Raw genomic sequence first — 15431 nt, forward strand, 5'->3', positions numbered from 1 at the left:
AATAGAATTTACCAGTCATAAAAATCTAAATAAAAACAAGAATAAATGGAGGTCACTATTCACTCATAGACAGATATAATCTACTTTAATATAATTAAATTACAAAAAGAAAAATTATGGGATTATTTATAGTTTCCTCTTGCCACTAATTTGTAGAATATTAGAGGCAAATAGGACCAATGGAGATCATTATTTACAGGTGAAAAAATGGTGGCTAAAGGAAGCTAAGTGATCTTGCTCAAAGATACAGTACTCCTTGGTGGCAGAGAAAGCACCAAACCAAGGTCCTTCATCACACCACCACCACCACCATCTCACACACACACACACACACACACATTTTCCCACACACTAAGTTACAGCATAGAAAAGCTTCTCTGATTTGCTCCAGTATTTATATATATATGTCATTAACTATTGGGTTGGGGAAGGGGAGGCTATGTAATTTAGGGTTAAAATGACAAGAACCATTGCTAATTGAAATCAATCCATCAGAAATTGAAGATAAAGCATTTTTTTTGAAAACTTAATGCAAGCCAATAGGAACATTGGATTCAATTTTTCAAAATTTAATTCTCACAACTCTCAAGAACACATCTATTATACCACAGGAGGCACCCTTCTAATGTCAGTGAATATTTCTTTTTTAAAAAAAAATTATTTATTTATTCATGAGAGACAGGGGGGAGAGAGAGAGAGAGAGGCAGGCAGAGGGAGAAGCAGGCTCCATGCAGGGAAACCGACGTGAGACTCGATCCCGGAACCCCAGGATCATGCCCTGGGCGGAAGGCAGGTGCTAAACCGCTGAGCTACCCAGGGATCCCCTAATGTCAGTGTATATTTCTAAGGAATCACCTAATCTGTCTGCTCCATACTTGACCTATTTTAATTTTGCAGGTGGTTGGTGATACAGAGAATAGAAAATGCTGCCACTCAAAATCTGACTTTGTAAAACCTTAAACATTTTAGAAAAGCAATCAGCACAAAAATGTGGCTTCACACCTGTGACTGAAGTTATATGGAGAAACAGAAAATGCCAAGAAAAACTAGAAAAGCTAGCTAACCCAAATTCGTTTTTATATTTGCAAGCTTCAGAAAGTTTTGTCAAACAATAAATTATTTCTCAAGATGTACCAATGCACAAAGTACACTATAGGACATCCACACATGATAAACATTTAAAAATCCCGTTGATGGATATCCATAAATCCTCTGCTTATAATGACTCATCATCATAAAACTCTTGTATGTAGCATGGCCATACTTTCCCAGGATATAACAATGACCCCAGGATATTATGAGATTCTCAGGTGTCTACTTTTGTCTGTATCATGCTAGTGCTGATGGATTTTCTTGGGTTGTGGTTGTTCACAATGGTAATCCTCTCAAAAAAAAAAAAAAAAGTACTGCACTAGCAAGAATACTTTGCTTCCTAATGACCATAGATAACACATTCCATTTTCAGTGATCTGCTTGGTAGAACCTTATGTATGTTGAAAGATCCATTCACAAACACAGCCCTCTCATTTTTCAAACTAGAAAACTGAGATGTTTAAGGATTTTCCCAAAGGCTATTACAATTTATTCATGCAAATCCAGGCCAGGAACTTGGGTCTCCTGGCTCCTTATCAGCTGCTGTTTCTACTGGGTCAAACTCCTCTATGAGTCATCCCCCACCGTAGGATAGAATCTTACTTTATCCTCCAAATCCAATTCAAATGGCCTACATTTTAACTCACCCATAATTGTTAAATTGAACAAGAAGTTTAAAAGCAACTGCTTTTTCTATTACTGTGGAAATTCTGGCTCAATAACTATAAATGTCTTACTCATAACGTTGTACAAAATGACAGCCTGCCAGCCCATCTATTTATCTTATCTTATCTATCACCTACCTTTTTTTTTTTTTTTTTTTTTTTTTTTTTTAACCCTACTGGGCTATTTCTAAACAAGCATTTCCAAGGTTGTGTGGCACAGGGTAAAGCTTGCAACCTGTAGCAAGTGAACAATTCACCAATCCAAGGCTTCTGACTCAACTCAAACCTATAGTTTATTTAGGATTTTAAGGCAATGTCTGCACCTAACAGCCACCAACGTTTACTGAGTGAGCCACAGCCATTCTTCCTACCTGGTTCTTTGCACAAACAGCATCTCATTTAACCTTGATCACAACCCTAACATGGCTAAGCAAATGCCCTCGGCGGGGGTGGGGGGGGGGAGGAAATATCAGGAATTTGAGGAAAATCAGATCCAAGATCCTTAATAATCTGCCAAGATCAAACAGATAATAAATAGGAAAATGAATACCGGAGTTCTCCGTCACACAAAAATGTTCCTTAAGAGTATGCACAAGAAAGAGTTCCCATTTTCCAGCAGAGGATACAGTCTTCAGGTCCTGTCCTTTCCCAGTATCTAAAGGAAAGAGAGTAAGTAGAAGAGATACTGATAAATTTAATAAGAATACTTGAATTACGAATATCTTCTAAATCAACCTCCAATCCATCGAGCTATAATGCTGCTTCCTTAACAGTAGATATTCCAAGGCATAGCAACGCAACTTTTCCTGCACATTCACTGTTTTTAGGGTAGTAAAACTAGACTTTCCACACGCTAGCTACCCAAGAAGCAATAGTTTCCCTATGTCTTCCCTATGTGTAAAATGAAGTTCATAATAGCAGTACATAGAGCTGCTGGCAGGATTAAATGAGTTCTATATGCAAAACCCTTGAATACGCCACATAGTACACTCTGCAAATATTAGCTACTAATCTTATTATCCCTATCCTTACAAAAGTAACAAGCCAAGCAACAGTGTATTTCCAGGTTTTGGGCTGATCATTCAGCTTAATAGCAATAATTTAGCACTGATTAGAGGTAAAGATCTACAGCAGAAACTGAGGAATGATTAATACAAGGGAAAAACAGATCCATTCTTAGTCCTATGGGGATTGGCAATGCACTTGAGGGAATGAAGATAAATGCAAATGAGATCAAGAACAAAAATTAGCAAACGAACATTTCATGCACTGTGTATATAATGAATGGTGTGACAGTGGTGACCAGGGAGAGGCTGGCTGACTTCACAGAGCCAGCATGACTCCCCTGGACCACAGGAGGGTTGTGCCATAGCAGAGAGTAAAGACAATGGCATTATTGTAGACAGATGAAGAAGCAAAGGCTCAGCAGTGGCAATGGACAATACAAGAGAAGGTTTCTGGGAATATGAATAAATAAATTGCTTCATAAACCAAAAAGTGTTCAAGTTTAAGGTGTTATGATTTCCAATGTGGATGGCTCTGATAAAGTTTTTAACCAATCTTGCATTCAAAGCTCTTCAAATGACTGAGACCTCCTGCATGGTTCTCTCTCCTAGAGTTTCAGCCATTAAAGGAAGCAACAGAGCTAGGCTATTTGGGGACAAAGGGGCTGGTGTTGCACCACTGACATCATAAGGCACTTGCAGCTCTGCACTGCCACAGCCTAACTCTGTGACCTTGGACTTTTACTCTCTGAGCCTCAGGGTTTCCTCACCTGTATCATGGGGCTCATATCAGCTATTTCCCTAACAGGGTTATTGTGAAGATTAAGTGAATTAGGTGAACGGTTCTTGGAAGAATACCTGGCATCTCATAAGCATTATGTAAGTGTTTACATTACATTACATTATAATGAGCTCATTATATCTATGCTGTGCTCTGTCTTGCTCCAGCTCTGATTACTTCATCTGAGACAAGCTATCCAGTAGGCAAACCTTTAGTACTGCATTTGCTTGGCAGGACTCCAGGGATTTTATAAGTGGTCTCATAGCAGAAATGAAAGGAAACAAAGGGGAAGTGGGCCTGTACTTTGAAACATAGTCCTGACAAGAACAAAGGTGGGAGAAACAGTTTCTCTGCTTCTTCCCATGTTCTCACACTCACTCAAGCAGGGGAGTTAGTATTTTTTTTTTTTTTTAACCCTTTCCAGCAGAGGCCTGAGGATCTAAATGCAAGTAGGGCATACTTGGTACCCTCCACGACATCCACAGAAACCCATAGGAGCCTTCTCAGACTGCAGACAAGATCTCTAGCTGGGAATTAGGAAGCACAAGGACATCTGTTTTTCCATTTATCTATTTTTCATTTTGCATGGACATAGTCCAGTGGATCTCAAACTCATGGCCTACAACTCTCTGAGGGCTTTAACCAGCCCCTTGAGCAGCACATCATCCTGTCATTAAAAGAAAAGATAAAACAAAAGAAAAAACAAGACAAACAAAAACTAAACAAAAAGAAAGAAAAACAAAACAAAAACAAAAAACCCTGAGTTTCTAGCCCACTTTATAGACAGTGCCCCCAGTTATCTGCATACAACAGACTGGGGGATATTCAGGATTGCCCAGTTTGGGCTGGCTTTATTTTTACTTCATTTCGTTCTCCTAATAACTAATGAAGAAGGTAACATTAGACACATTTTAAAACATGTAAACTAAAGCTTAGCGAGTTGAAAAGAAATGCTTAATCTTTCAATAATTGGCAACTGATGAGGTTTGGATTTGACATCAGGCATATTTGACTCTCACTATAACTCTTTTCTCTGTTCACTCATTCAACATTTGTCAAAAACCTCTTTAGTACTAGATATTGTTATAGATATGGAGATACAGTAAGAAGAAGATAATGTCCCGATCTCAAGGAGTTTACATTCTACAAAGGAAGACAAAATAAACCAAGGCATATTAGATGACCTCGGGTGAAAAGTCATAAAGAAAACTGAAGGATAATTGTGAAGCGAGAGTGATAAAAGAGTGAGGGAAGTTATTTTACATACGGTGGTTAGAGGAGGTGGCATTAGGAAAGACATTTAAGTGAAGTGAGAATCAGGCAGGACAAAAATCAGAGGGGAGGAGGGAGTGTCCAGCAGAGGTGAGAGCAAGTGCAAAGGTCCTGAGGCATAGCCAAAGAAAACCAAGAAAACCAGTGTGATTTGGTTAAAGCAAAGAATAGGGGTAGTGGTATGAAATGAGGTTGAAAGTACCAACTCAGGCCAGATTACACTCAGTTCTAATAGGCTCTGGCAAGGCATCTGCATTGCATCTGATTATAATAGAAAACCATTGGAGAGATTTGCACTGGGAATTATATTCTCAAAAGAATTATATTTTTAGAAGATCACTCTACCTGTTGTGTGGAGAACTGACTGTAATGGAACAAGAGTCAAAAAAAGGGCTAGTTAGTTAGGAAGCAGATTTAGTACTTTTGATGAGAGATTATGACATTTTGGACTAAGTTTGTAGTTGGACTCATGGTATATTTTGAAGGTTTTCTTCCTAGTTAAAAAAAATCAGGGTAGTCCTTAAGGAATTCTTTTGGGAGAATTCTTTCAAAACATAGTTTGAGGAATTTTGAAGTCAAGAATGATGGGATATCTTTAGTCTGTCACAACCATAGCTTAAACTCAACGTTATCATCCATGTGACAGTGTATCAAGCATGTGATCCAGCACTTGGTCAACAGTAATCATGAAGTCACACCAACAATGTCATTTTAACCTTTATAAAAGGTAAAAGGGCAAAGGGCTTGTCTTCCTTTTTACCCATCCATTAGCCAATTTCAGAGCAATTTTATCTTGCTACACAGACAAGTTTTTAAATTCTCGACATTTAAAACAATCTTCAGTTTCCCACATTTCTTCAGGCTTCTCCACAGTGTATCCTGAACCAGAATATTCACAGGTAGACAGATCACGCAACAAATCTATTCTTTTCTCAGGCAACACTCTTTGAAGTACCCAAGTGCTAACAGTACTACCTTGTTTCATATGAAAATATGAAGTTTTAGAGAGATTGAAAATATGGGTTGATCAGTGTCATCAGACTTATAATTTTATACTACAAACCATAGATGGTTTGTTGGATCTGTAGCAGAATGAACTTTTTATATTACCTCCTTTTGTCATCACAACAACCCAATCAATTTCATAGGCTTTTGTATCCACTTAATTTTGCTCTATAAGATCACATAGAGAATTATAGGCAATCTAGTACAGAATCCCAGGTCTTCTTATCGCCACACCAGGGCCCACTTGATCAGATCATTCTATTTTCCAACTTGACGCCTAATTACTCAATGTCAAAAAATAAAATAAAAAAGCAAATTTTATTTCTTAAAAAATCTATTATAAGAGAAAATATAGTATTAGCAGATGCAATGATGGTTGAGAAGAACTCAGGGAAAATAAGTCTGTATTAATTTCTCAAATCCATGTTAAACCTGTCCCCGAAGATCAATATGTATCTCTTTGATGGGTCCAATTAAGCACAGACCAAGCCCTTACTATGTAGAGTCCTGATTATGAAGAAACAGAAAAGACAACTTACATGGGAGAAGCAGAACAAACATAAAGAGAGCACAAATGTGTATGCATAGAAGTATAAAGAGAAACAACTGAATTTATAAAGAAAACTTCTTTGAGAAGATTTAGCAATTTTGAAAGTGTAGCAGTTTTGAAAAAGGAAGAAGATGGAAAATAGTTTTTCCCGATGTCAAAGAGAAAACAGCCCAAGTAGAATGAACTATGTATACCAAGACTCACAAATGGGCTAACAGCTCTATATATTCAAGAAATTAAGTAAAATAATGAATGATTTGTAAACCATGAGCTATAATCATGAATAATGGCCTTGAGGTAAGTTGTATTGGCTGGAGATGGCTATCGTTCAATGTAAATATCCCTAGAACAGCAGATGCAATGATGATTGAGAAGAACTCAGGGAAAATACCTGTAACGACCGGAATACCGTAGCATCTGAATTAAAATGCAACGTTCACACCTATTTTTGCACTGTGCTTGCATTTTTCTGTCCAGTATGCCAAGACAAAAAAAAAAAAAAAAAAACAAACTGGTGGAGGAAGGTCATTAGAGAAAGTCTAAATGAGGAGCAAATGGTTTAAGACTTACCCTCAGTTGGTACAAAGAGCTTTGGCATCACCTAAGCAAAGGGTGATGTCAGAAACTGTAGCCATGGACTATTCTTTTAAGAACTTTGTGAGTTCTTAAAGGCATTCCTCCTCATCTTTTTATAATAATTATTACCCTGTTTTCCTTTAATTCTTAGAATATTCTTGACATGTAATAAAAATGAATAGAGGTATATATTTTATTCAGCTAAAAACTAACCATTCTAGTGATCTTTGCAAACTGCCAATCCACTCTTTATCCTTCTTCTAACTCATCCCATGTGGAGTTAAGACCTAAGAGACATAATACATATTGTCAGAATTCATATAACTAGGGAAAAAAAAACAGTAGAAAGTTAATCTTAGTAAGAGTTAAAATTGGGGGAAAAATAAAATAAAAAGAGATATCTTTCAAGGACTGAATGGATAAACAAACTGTTACATGCAATCAATAAAATACCACTCAACAACTAAAAACACACAACTTGGACAGATCTCAGGGTGTTAACCTGAATGAAAGAAAGCTAATTTCAAAAGGTTGCAAAGAAATCATTATATTTATATAACATTCTTAAAATGACCAATTTTTAGTGCTGGAGACTAGTGATTGCCAGGCTTTAGGGTTGGGGAAAGGATGTGATTATAAAGGTGTAAGAGGAAAAAGCTTCCTTGTCATAACTGGAGAGTTCCATATGCTGAATGTGATGGAGTTACAGGTATCTATACATACAATAGAATTTCACAGAACTATGAAACTATGAACTCCCCCCAAAAAGAGTATGTAAAAACCAGTGAAATCTAAATAAGTTCTATATCTAAAATATTATTAACTAAAAACAAAAAAACTATTATCAACATTTTTCATTGTTTTGATTTTACTATGGTTATATAGACAGGAATTCTCTGTAACACTTGTACAACTCCTGAGTCTAAATTATGTCAAAAGGCTTTTAAAAATGTTTTAGGGATGAATGGGTGGCTCAGTGGCTGAGCATCTGCCTTCATTCAGCTCAGGTCGTGATCCTGGGGTCCTGGGATCGAGTCCCACATCGGGCTCCCCGCAGGGAGCCTGCTTCTCTCTCTGCCTATGTCTCTGCCTCTCCGTGTCCCTCATGAATAAATAAATAAAATCGTTTTTAAAAATTAAAATAAAAATGTTTTAATAAACATATAACTTCATTAACTCTCTTTCCTTAGGCTTATACCAAGCCATAAAATTGCAGCAATTTGACTTTTAGCAAGATAAATAACAAAACAGGAAAAATATTTCTGCTATAAATATATTAATTTTAGGTTTTTACTAGAATTTTAGCTATAGATAATTTTATACTTAGAGTTCTTTTTCATGTATACCCTTCTACCTCAAGGCACAGAGAGGTATCATGTCTTCTTGGAGTGCCAGGAACTTTACCTAGATAACCCCCAACCTACCCACCAAACTTCAAAAACTGCATTCTATTCCCAAGATAACTTCACATGTTCCACTTTATCCTTAAGACTATATAGTTTGCCTTCCTCTCCTTTAAAAAGATGCCAACATCTATCTCTGGAGCATTGTCTCTCCTCAGTGCTCCTGAATATGTCTGTATAGGGCACATCTCTGGAGTTTTGCTGCCTTGAAATAAACACAACAGAGATTTTCTTGTAAGGGCTTGCTGCTTCTCACTAAAGAGAAGTTGCGACAATACCAAATACTTTATAAATTTTCAATATTATTGTCCTCAGTCTATTTTCTTGTTTCCTTTTCCAAACATCCATAAAATATCAGTGCCTCTCAACTTTCTTTGTGGTGATCCTCAGCCTCAGCCTTCTCAGTCACAGGGGAAGTCCATTATATATTAGTACACCACTGGTGCCTTAAGTAATTTACAAATGAGGAAATGCTGGTCTCTATTCACCCCTACTTTGAGGGGTGTTCATCCTCAACACTGGACTCTCCTTTCTCTTATCCTTAAATCTATACTTTTGTTATATTTACTGCCTTCTGTTCCCCATTTCCCTAGCTACTACTCTTGAATCTTGCCTAATGCTGTCCTCTTCTTTTCGGACTCCAGTGAAAAATCTTATCTCAGTGTAAGAAGTTATTGTACTAACATATGACAAGGCAAAGAAAATGGACAAGCTGTGGCAAAGACCTAGAAGCCATGCCCTCTGGAAAAGTGGCCTTCTGGCAATTCAGAATAGGTGGCTACATGCTTCATAAAACAAGTAATCAGTTTGAGATGGAGCTCTCTGGCAGCTTTATGTGATAGGGATAGGTGGCCCTGGATGATTATGAACTCTATTTATGGAGGAGTTCATATTCAAAAAGTTAGATGATTTAGTTTTTTCCAGCATCATTATAAAAATGAACTCTCAGCCATGAATAGAAGTGTGATGAGATGCTTCTAAGATTCCTTCCATTCAAAACTACTGATCTGTTTCCCTCTAACTTTTTCAGATGTTTCCTCCCATTTACTTTCCAATTACAGTTTATGCTTTTCTTCTTTTTAAATCAAAGACCAGGGTGCCCAGGTAGCTCAATCACTTGTCTGCTTTCAGCTCAGGTCATGAACCCAGAGTCCCAGAATCAAGTCCTGCTTGGGCTCCTCTCTCAGCAGGGAATCTGCTTCTCCCTCTGACTCTCCCTCCTCTCATGCTCTCTCTCTCTCAAATAAATAAAATAAAGTCTTTTTTAAAAAATAAAGACCAGCTCCCAACAACTAAACCAAATGCCTAACATCACATATCCACCAACAAATGGTGATACAAATAATCATTAACTCAAAATCATTCCAATATTTTGCACAAGATAGTCCATAAACATCTTCTCAATAAATGTTGAATGACTACATAATTCATACACCTAAAATTACTCTTTCTATAAAAGAAAGCCTTATATAAATAGCTTGGCAATCATATTAAGAAAAAAAAACCCTATAAAGAAGTCTATAAGGACAAGTTTTTTCAAACAAAAAAATGGGTCATATACTATAACAACAGAGTGGAACATCTGAAATTGAGATCATGCAAGAATTCACTACTTATGGCTGTTATCATCATATACTATGTATATAATACACATTGTATACCTGTCTATTATACTAGCATAATATACTATACACTATATAGAGTATGTTATATTAACAGCAACCATAAGTGTATATATACACACACATATATGCTTAATGACATACACATATACATATATTTATAAATTATATAAACTTAAATATTAACTTATGTATTTATAGCATATTAACATATATTACATATAGGTATTACAGATGCACATGTACACATAAATTAACTTCTATACTAATTGATATAATTACATAAGCCTAATTATTTTTAAATATAACTACTGATATGTAAATGCTGATAAAACTCTAACGTATATAAATATATGCAACTCTGATTGCATATATATATATCATATATAAAAATCTCAAGATTCACATTCCCTGGATGCCCTTGAAAGTATACAATTCAGTTTTACAACATATGCTGACCATTGTAATCTTTGAAAAAAACTGGACATTTTTTAACTTCATAGCTTTCTTAGAAAAATCTTTTTATCCTAGATCTAGATGCTTTCATTCAAGAAAGAGCTACCATTGGTTCCCAACCTTGACTTCATAAAAGAAATAACTGGAAGCTTAAAAAAAACTTATACCTGAGTTCTATTCCCCAGGAATTCTTATTTTATTCATCTGTGGTTTATTCTTTATGTTTTAGGTTATATTTTGGAAATTCTAAACATATACAGGATAGGATCTCATCACACAGTTTCAAAAATCATCAAATGTTGACAATCACATTTCATCAATACCTCTGCTTTTGTTTTTTGGCTGGAGTATTTTAAAGAAAATCCCACACATCATGTTATTTCATATGTAAGTATTTCTGTATGCTATTCTGATTTTTAAAAATATAACTACTAGCCTTAACAAAAATTTAAAGTTTTTTAAAAATATTTTATTTTATGTATTTATTTGAGAGAGAGAGAGAGAGAGAGAGAGCACAAATGGGGGAACAGCAGGCAAAAGAAGAGGGAAAAGCAGGCTTCCCGATGACCAGGGAGCCTGATGTGGGTTTGATCCCAGGACCCTGGGATCATGACTGAGCCGAAGGCAGATGCTTAACCAACTCAACCACCCAGGTGCCCCTGAAAATTTAAAGTTTTAACAAAATGTTTAAAAGCTCCTGACTAGGATATATAATAGCCACTCCCTATGCAAACTTCCCAAATTTTTTTCAAAGCTATATTTTAAATTTAGTTTGTTTGAATTAGCATCCAAAAAAGGTTTATACATGTGGCTTTTGGGTTTTACATCACTTAATTCTCTTTACTCTATAATAAATAGCCCCTTCCTTTCTAGACTAGGTGGTCTGCTCCCAAGCCATGATTAGCTTGACAAATCAGGGCATGTTTCCCATATAGTGACCTATATTCTGACATGTCTAGTTATTTCTCTTAGTGTCATTTAACATGTTCTTCTATCCTCAATATTTCCTGAAAACCACTAGAAGTTCAGTTAGATTCCAGTACAATTTTTCAGACATGCATGTTTCACGGATGGAGTTATTTATTTCCAGTTGTAACAGCAAGAGACTCATAATGTGTGGCTGGTCCACCGTGGTTCTGTTAAGATCAACTAGTTGGCTCATGGTTTCCAGCCTGATCCTTTTGTGTCAAAATCCCTCATCAACAGTTCATCTAATGGTTTTAGCTAGTGGTGATCATTGCCTAGATGGTGGAATTATTTTTTAAAAACACCAGTCTCCTCAGTACCTATGTCTTTAAAAGCCCCAGGTGATTGTAGTGTATAGCCAGAATAGGAAACCATTGATATAAATGAATATGACACACCCTTGGAGAAATAATTTAGCTATCCGGAATGGTAGAAGCCATAGGACTTGGAGCCATATATACTAAAACGAATATAGTCATTTAATCGTTTTTAAATTGGAAAAAAAAAAGTCATTTGCAGAAGAACTAATGCATGTATCAGAAATTCAATGGTCTAACAAAAAGTGCTCTCACATGTAGGTATATGTTGTGCCCTTCCACAGCTGATCCATACATAACATGCCTGCCTTTAAAATCTGCTCCAGGGTAAGGATTTAAACAAAATGAAAAACTGCCCCTAACTTCTCTCACACCCTCCAGTGATCACAACAGCAAAGAAAGACACTCTGCAGGAAAACACTTGTTCAACTCCTAAAGAATTATTATAACCCACTACAGATCTTTCTCAATACTCTGAGGCCAGATCAAGTTTAAAACTAAAATCTATTTTGAAAACTAACAATGCTTATTACAGAGAAAACTGAGAGGCCTGAAAATGTCTTTTGCATACCTTATCTTTGTGGAACCCAAAGTCGCTTAAACACAGCTTCGCATTTGCTTCTCCTCCCTCATTTCCAGAGTCAGTGTCTCTGGACCTATCCCACTCCTTTATGTAATGAAATTCATACTCTTTATACCCCATTCTTTATCATCTTCACAGTGTTATTCTGTTTACTTTGTATGAAGGTATCAACTTATTAAACTGATCTGTTAACCTACAAAAGAGAAAGATGTAAAGGTCACTTCAGAGCAGGATAACAATGTGCATTTTAAGATAATATTCGACAAACTGAAGCATTCCAATTAGCTGGCAAACCCCTTAGTGCTATAGATACACACAGCATAGTACAAGGGAAACTATTCTGAGATCATGAACTCGGTTCAATTTCTTGGCTCTGCCAGTTATTTTATTTGAGAAAGACATTTTGCCTCTCTGTGCCTCAATTTTCTCTCTTTTGAAATAGTATATTTGGATCATACACAATTTAACCCTAAACTGTTAAGGTTTTATGAATGGTCAGTCAAGCCTGAGAAATTATTGCTTTTTCAGAAGGCTGCCCAAGATACATTCTTTTTAAGAAGAATATAGGGAGACACTGTACCCATAAAAAATGAGCTTCCACAGCTATTAAAGACATTAAAAAATAATCAAGAATAACAAATTTAACCTTCCTATCAATTATAGAAATATTCATACATGAAATAGTATGATGTTTGGGATTGGTTTAAAATGTTTCAGCAAAAAATATCATAAATGAAAGAGTAAATGAAACAAAATAGGCCAAATATCCAAAAAAATTGATAAAGCAGGGTGACACATATTCTTTCAAGTTGCATATATGAAATATTTTATAATACGAACTGTTAAAATATCATGAAATTGCATCTGCCCTCTTCCAGCTCAACCCATGGTTAGACACTGAATAAAATTCTTCATTTGGAGTTAGTAAGGTTGCCTGGTGTCCAGAGGAAATGGGACAGTCTACAAATAATTATGTGAATTCCAGTATATTCCATAAATGTTAAGTCTTCTCATACCAGTGTTTTTCTCTTCACTGAGATCTTATCTGTGCTTATAGAGTGAGCTAATTCTGAAGAACACAGGTTCACTATAATTTATGACAAGACAAGAACATCAAGGCTCATCAAGGAGAAATTACACTTAGGTTTCCCAAAATGCAGAATCTTGAAGACCAATTCTAGAGTAATCCCATCAGAAAGCATAACATGAGAATATATGGATATGTACTGAATCAGATTTTACAAGTGTAAACTACTCCCTGAGAAATGAGCACCAGGGGATCATTTATTTACTCTTCTTGGTCACTTGAGCAATGTTCAGCAAGTCACCACTGCAGAAGGCTAACATTCCAGTAGTCTTAACAGAAAATGTTTCAATAACCTTCCAAAGAGTTTAAATAGTAAAATAATTCAGCCTTATCACCATAGCAACTCAATATTAGGTGGATATTTTTCTATTCATCTGAAGAGCTTGGTAAATAAAATTATTCTAAACTGTATAAACTGCAGGCCTGCTTCACTCTAAGCAGCAGATATGGTCCTTTCAAGACTATATATAAACTGAATTATTACCTTCTGCACAGGAAAAGTCAGCTACCTAAACTGATTATTAAAGTGAATAATTTTATAAGGTACATAATTTCAAGCATAGAAATTCCCACCAGTTTACTTAGGTGAAGACATTAGATGCGGTAAAGAAGTAACTCCATCTTTCTCTTCCTCCACTGTTTTGAATTTCTGATGCATGAGTTATCTGATTTAAGGAAAGTGTATTCCAGAAAGATACACTCCAGCTCTGCCATTTCTTAAATATGATAGGGAAGATAGGTTTTATGCTTTGTTTCTATTGTTGTATTATTATTTTGGCAGAAGTGGGGAATTTGGTCCATGTCAGTTACAGAAAATGTCTAAGTATAATAATTTGTATTTAAGCTTATACTATTTGCCTACAAGAATTAAAGCTTTCTTGAACTGTATTATTTATTGAACATGATAAAAATGCACAAACATGAGGATTGGGAGTATATCCAAAGTGTGGAATGTTTAATGTTTTCTGTTAAACAGAACAAAATTTTCTTGATAAACCAAGAAAATCAGTGCACATAGATGGAATTCTGGTGCATGCAAAATAAAAAGCATGTAAAATCTGAAATATCCATGGTATAGGAATACAGGATTCTAGTTTACTCAGAATGGGTACTTGTAACTGAATGTTCTGCCACAAATTTTAACAAAATAGTCAACAAGTAAAGTATTTGCAGTTTGTGCTGATAAATGGAATCAACTGTCTGATCAGCTGTTCTGTTCCTGGGCTCTGTGAACTATGCAAGAACACAAAGACTACTATGAAGGCCTGGGAGAATTTCTCTCTTTTCTTCTTCCTAAGACAAAGACCATCTTAGAGTGAGTGAGTGAGTAAGTAAATTAATTAATTAATTAATTAATTAATTAAAATAAAATAAAATAAAAATTACCTACTGCATTCCCCCTTTAAGATACAAATTTAATAAGTGTTTGAAAACATTTATATAACAATCCTTCTTGACCCATGAAGACAAGAAATAAAAGTTCCTGGGAGGATAGAAATGCTTTGCTAGATTTCAAATGACTGTTTAAAGCAAACAAGGGTAAATATGTATGAGATACCATGTTCTACTCCAAGGTGTAAGATAACAAGTGGCAACCTATTGACTAGTAATCCTCCCTTCAAATAAGAATTTATTTATTTAACAGAAGAAAACTTAACTAGATAAAGTCTAGAGTACTTCCCAAGGTAGAAAAATCATTAAACACAGAAGTGTAGTGTTCATGTTTTCTGAATTAAAAGTTAAGACATGATCCAACACCGAATTGAACTATTTAAATGATTAATAATATCTTGGAAAATCTAAGACGTGCTGCTATTATTCTTTGACTTAGTCTACCAAAGCATCTATCTGTTTTTCATGAATCTTTCTGCTCAGATTTCTTACAGTCTGCAGCATAGAAGCTTGCTGCCCTTCCTCTAAAGAGGGTCCTGACTAGGACTCGACCCTCTCTAGAAACCTTCGGCTCTTCAGTATCTTATATGCCCACCCTTCAAATACATACACTCTTCTCCTTCCAAAGCAGTTATCATTCCAATCTTTCTGGACACTGTC

General features: G+C 35.7%; 1 protein-coding gene and 1 long non-coding RNA gene across 8 annotated transcripts in view; one reads left to right on the forward strand and one right to left on the reverse strand.

Moving 5' to 3' along the window:
- NRG1 (neuregulin 1) overlaps window positions 1-15431 on the reverse strand; it is a 1144545-nt gene that overhangs the window by 994179 nt on the left and 134935 nt on the right. The window lies entirely within an intron of this gene.
- Window positions 3516-14699, forward strand: LOC119869518. The gene is made up of 3 exons (XR_005371501.1): window positions 3516-3640; window positions 10656-10813; window positions 14588-14699. It is a non-coding gene; the product is annotated as an uncharacterized LOC119869518 (long non-coding RNA).

Source organism: Canis lupus, chromosome 16 (assembly GCF_011100685.1).
Source record: "Canis lupus familiaris isolate Mischka breed German Shepherd chromosome 16, alternate assembly UU_Cfam_GSD_1.0, whole genome shotgun sequence".
NCBI classification, from domain to species: Eukaryota; Metazoa; Chordata; class Mammalia; order Carnivora; family Canidae; genus Canis; species Canis lupus.